We start from the raw sequence: 6000 nt of genomic DNA on the forward strand, positions 1-6000 counted from the left end.
AAGTTCTGTCAAGGAATGTTCCTAAATGAGGGTTGAAATGTTACCTCACACAGGCTGAACTAACAATCCACAGGTGGCTGTGTTCCGATACCGTAACCGTGGGTGATCTAATCTCTCTACATTCTAGAATGCAGCAGAATGGCATCACTCCTAATACATCACTAAGGTCCATCGACTGACAAGACAGGTTGTACTGTCTGACCTGAAGCAAGACAACAGGACAATGGAGAGGTCAGGTCGGAATGGTGATTTAGGATTCCGAATTAGAAGGCAGAACTACTAACAATGACTTCAACCATCTCCCATCGCCTTAGGGAATGATGTGTAACGGGTATTCGGCATGTACCGATAGGAACCTGTTGAACTATTAGTAGCACACTATGGCTGTGTCTGAAATGGCACCCTATTCCCTATATAGTGCACTACTTTTTTGGGGGGACCAGAGCCCGCAAATCTCTTAACTTTAAATGGCTCAAACATGCACAGTCATGAAGAAGGCGCAACAGGAGGTTGAAAAGGTTTGGCACGGGACCTGAAATCCTCAAAAGGTTCGACAGCTGTCCCATTGAGAGCATTTTGACTAGCTGCCTTACTGCCTGGCATGGCAATAGCACCGCCCTCGATCGCATGGCGCTACAGAGGGTGGTGCGGACAGCCCATTACATCATTGGGGCCGAGCTCCCTTTCATCCAGGACATCTATATCAGGCGGTGTGGTAGTGTCACGAACCGGCTCAGAGTTCGCAACAAAAGGGAGACAACGTGGAGACAAGGAGTATCAAAAAAATATATTTATTAACTAAAGTAAACTAAATACAATTAAGGCTGCCAAAGCAAATAACCAAAAAGCAACAAAAATACTACAACCAAAATCAACAACGGTGTCTGCGTGGAGAGAGTCTCCCCAATGAATGTGGAAGAGGTGCCTTTATCCTGGAACACACCCGGGCCCAGGTGTTTCCCATGTAGCTGACGACCCTCCCAACTCCGCCCACCGGCATCCTAATAAGGAACAAGAGCAAAGAGAGAAAATACGGCAGACAGAGTGGGAGGGTCGTCACACACCCCCCCATAAAACCGGGGACCAACAAGGGCCCCGGAACAACGTACCAGCCCCCTGCGTCTCAAATTGACACAGCGCCCTGCGTCCCAAATTGACACAGCCCCCTGCGTCCCAAATTGATGAGAGGTTACATGTTCACCTTCCACTTGCCCCAGCCAACCTTCTCCCCAGACCTCAGCAACCTTTGCGCACAGGAAGCAACGTTTAAGAGGAAAGAAGAACACAAGACCAGGAGGGAACAGACAGGAAAGTTAGAACATGACAAAACCAAACAATGGTCAGTCACATAACACTCAGGAACAGGGCACACAAGAGACCGCATCAGCTACAAACATCTCCCAACGGTTCATAGTCACCCCAACGGTTCATAGTCACCCCAACGGTTCATAGTCACCCCAACGGTTCATAGTCACCCCAACGGTTCATAGTCACCCCAACGATTCATAGTCACCCCAACGATTCATAGTCACCCCAACGATTCATAGTCACCCCAACACCTCTGCTGAGTACACCAGACCACAACAAGAGAAAATACAATCGCACCAGGCACCACAGAAAAGAGATGAGAAATGGAGCTTCCCCAAAACCTACAATAACTCAACCCTAGTCTTCATGCAGATTTGCAGTGGGTAATTATGCACTGTAGCCCGCTGGCAAGGAAGTAACCCCCCAGCACACTGGCAGATTCCACCAAGCCACGGATGTGCCCGAGACAACTGCTCAGTCCACAGACACCACACAAAAATAACAAACATTAACAATGCCCAACATATTCCAAAAATGAAACACGTTGCTAAGCCTATCAGGGGAAAAAGGCTATAGCTCCGGGTAGTAAGGTTCACTACCCTACCCAAATCTCCCACTGAGGTACACAGCTGATTGCACTCACCTCCTCAGACCAAAGAGTCGCTCAGAGAAGAAGTGTGACCGAACACCTCCATGGACCACACAGGAACTGACCATTTTCCCAATGGTTCCATAAAGGCCTTCTTGTGATGCTAAAAACACACCATTTCAAATGTGCTCCGTTATCCCTATGATCTATCGCCCTGGACAAAGCACCTGAAAAAGCTTCTTCACTAATTGTTTTGGCCTAAATTCTGTATTTCACATGAAAATTAGACCTTAACACAGGTACTGTAAAAAGAAAAGAGAATTACCATGGCCATCAAGGGACAGCAGTTTCGCTCCCCCCAGGAGGGTCTCCGATGTCCCTCATGAGGAGCATGTAATAGGGGACCCCCTTGGTCAACTGGCCCTTCCACCTTGGACTCAACGTCCACAAAGGCAACATCCATCTTAGCCCGTGTTAAAGTTTATGCGTTGAAACGCATACAGTCTAGGACGTTGCCCCTGTGGATGTTTATCATGTTGGCGATGGGGCAGTTGTCCTGGTCCTCTCGGCTCCAGTAGGTCCATTCTAGAGGGCAGGGGGGGGGCTTATTCAAAATGTATGACAAATCCAATAAGATTGATCTAAATTGTGGTTTGAAATACTACATTTCGTTTATAAACAAATGCTCTTAAAACTCAGTCTCTGGATCCGATTTTGGAGATGAGGGAGATGTGAAGATGAGGGAGAAGGATAAAGTGAGTGAGAAGGTGAGGGGTGAAACAAGAAAAGAGTGAGGATGTTGAGGGTGAGGGGTGATGAAGGAGGTGAGTGGAGAGGAGGCAGGCGAGAGGGGAGAGGGGACAGGTAATTGGACAGAAACCAATGGTGTAAAGTACTTAAGTAAAAGTACTTTGAAGTACTACATAAGTCGTTTTTGGGGTTATTTATATTTTTGACAACTTTTACTTCACTACATTCCTAAAGAAAATAATGTACTTTTTACTCCATACATTTTCCCTGACAGCCAAATGTATGTTACATTTTGAATGCCTCGCAGGACAGGAAAATGGTCTAATTCACACACGTATCAAGACAACATCCCTGGTCATCCCTACTGCCTCTGATCTGCCGGACTCACTAAACGCATGCTTTGTTTGTAAATTATGTCTGAGTGTTGGAGTGTGTCTCTGGCTAGCCGTAAATTTTAAAAAAACGGTATAAGTATATTTAAAACCAAATACACTGCTCAAAAAAATAAAGGGAACACTTAAACAATGTAACTCCAAGTCAATCACACTTCTGTGAAATCAAACTGTCCACTTAGGAAGCAACACTGATTGACAATACATTTCACATGCTGTTGTGCAAATGGAGGCGCTACCAGGAGACAGGCCAGTACATCAGGAGATGTGGAGGAGGCCGTAGGAGGGCAACAACCCAGCAGCAGGACCGCTACCTCCGCCTTTGTGCAAGGAGGAGCAGGAGGAGCACTGCCAGAGCCCTGCAAAATGACCTCCAGCAGGCCACAAATGTGCATGTGTCTGCTCAAACGGTCAGAAACAGACTCCATGAGGGTGGTATGAGGGCCCGACGTCCACAGGTGGGGGTTGTGCTTACAGCCAAATACCGTGCAGAATGTTTGGCATTTGCCAGAGAACACCAAGATTGGCAAATTCGCCACTGGCGCCCTGTGCTCTTCACAGATAAAAGCAGGTTCACACTGAGCACATGTGACAGACATGACAGAGTCTGGAGACGCCGTGGAGAACGTTCTGCTGCCTGCAACATCCTCCAGCATGACCGGTTTGGCGGTGGGTCAGTCATGGTGTGGGGTGGCATTTCTTTGGGGGGCCGCACAGCCCTCCATGTGCTCGCCAGAGGTAGCCTGACTGCCATTAGGTACCGATATGAGATCCTCAGACCCCTTGCGAGACCATATGCTGGTGTGGTTGGCCCTGGGTTCCTCCTAATGCAAGACAATGCTAGACCTCATGTGGCTGGAGTGTGTCAGCAGTTCCTGCAAGAGGAAGGCATTGATGCTATGGACTGGCCCGCCCGTTCCCCAGACCTGAATCCAATTGAGCACATCTGGGACATCATGTCTCGCATCCACCAACGTCACATTGCACCACAGACTGTCCAGGAGTTGGCGGATGCTTTAGTCCAGGTTTGGGAGGAGGTCCCTCAGGAGACCATCCGCCACCTCATCAGGAGCATGCCCAGGCGTTGTAGGGAGGTCATACAGGCACGTGGAGGCCACACACACTGAGCCTCATTTTGACTTGTTTTAAGGACAATACATCAAAGTTGGATCAGCCTGTAGTGTGGTTTTCCACTTTAATTTTGAGTGTAACTCCAAATCCAGACTTCCATGGGTTGATAAATTGGATTTCCATTGATTATTTGTGTGATTTTGTTGTCAGCACATTCAACTATGTAAAGAAAAAAGTATTTAAGATTATTTCATTCATTCAGATCTAGGATGTGTTACTTTAGTGTTCCCTTTATTTTTTTGAGCAGTATACTTTTAGACTTTACCTCAAGTAGGATTTTACTGGGTGACTTTCACTCGAGTCATTTTCAATTAAGGTATCTTTACTTTTACTCAAGTATGACAATTGGATACTTTTTCCACCACTGACAAACAACCACAAAGTTTATAACTATCAATTAGTTCAACTGTAGTTATAATAATACATTTAATGTTTATCTTACTATTATTAAGTAGCATCATGCTAGTCACCTACACATCCTTCACAGACAACCACAACACATACAGACAATACATCAAAGTTGGATCAGCCTGTAGTGTGGTTTTCCACTTTAATTTTGAGTGTAACTCCAAATCCAGACTTCCATGGGTTGATAAATTGGATTTCCATTGATTATTTGTGTGATTTTGTTGTCAGCACATTCAACTATGTAAAGAAAAAAGTATTTAAGATTATTTCATTCATTCAGATCTAGGATGTGTTACTTTAGTGTTCCCTTTATTTTTTTGAGCAGTATACTTTTAGACTTTACCTCAAGTAGGATTTTACTGGGTGACTTTCACTCGAGTCATTTTCAATTAAGGTATCTTTACTTTTACTCAAGTATGACAATTGGATACTTTTTCCACCACTGACAAACAACCACAAAGTTTATAACTATCAATTAGTTCAACTGTAGTTATAATAATACATTTAATGTTTATCTTACTATTATTAAGTAGCATCATGCTAGTCACCTACACATCCTTCACAGACAACCACAACACATACAGTGTTGTGGACTCCTGAATTTTATGGTCCTCCAATGACCCGTTAATTGTGCTCTCCAGGGTTGCAAAGCCCGCTGCCGCCTGGAGGGTAAAAACCTTGCTCGAGGCATCAACTTCCCCCACAAAATCATCTATATAACACAAGACCAACATTAACTATTGTAATTCAGGCTGAAATTTACATTTATCGTGCTGAGTTTCTCAACAAGTGAATGAATGCCTTACCTGAATGGATTCAGAGAGCCGGAACCTCCTTATACACTCCCTCCCATCTGGGCATTTGATCTTAGACATTCCATTAGGTTGCTCTGGATGAGAGACCACCCTCTGCTTTCTCTCTTCTATTGACTACAATATGCATTACTGTTAGTGTTCAGTTATAAATATACAGTGGGGAGAACAAGTATTTGATACACTGCCGATTTTGCATTTTATTGCATGACATAAGTATTTACCTACCAACCAGTAAGAATTCCAGCTCTCACAGACCTGTTAGTTTTTCTTTAAGAAGCCCTCCTGTTCTCCACTCATTGCCTGTATTAACTGCACCTGTTTGAACTCGTTACCTGTATAAAAGACACCTGTCCACACACTCACTGCAACCTCCACAATGGCCAAGACCAGAGAGCTGTGTAAGGACATCAGGGATAAAATTGTAGACCTGCACAGGGCTGGGATGGGCTACAGGACAATAGGCAAGCAGCTTGGTGAGAAGGCAACAACTGTTGGCGTAAATATTAGAAAATGGAAGAAGTTCAAGATGATCACCCTCGGTCTGGGGCTCCATGCAAGATCTCACCTCGTGGGGCATCAATGATCATGAGGAAGGTGATCAGCCCAG

Source organism: Salmo trutta, chromosome 16, assembly GCF_901001165.1.
Source record: "Salmo trutta chromosome 16, fSalTru1.1, whole genome shotgun sequence".
Taxonomy (NCBI): domain Eukaryota; kingdom Metazoa; phylum Chordata; class Actinopteri; order Salmoniformes; family Salmonidae; genus Salmo; species Salmo trutta.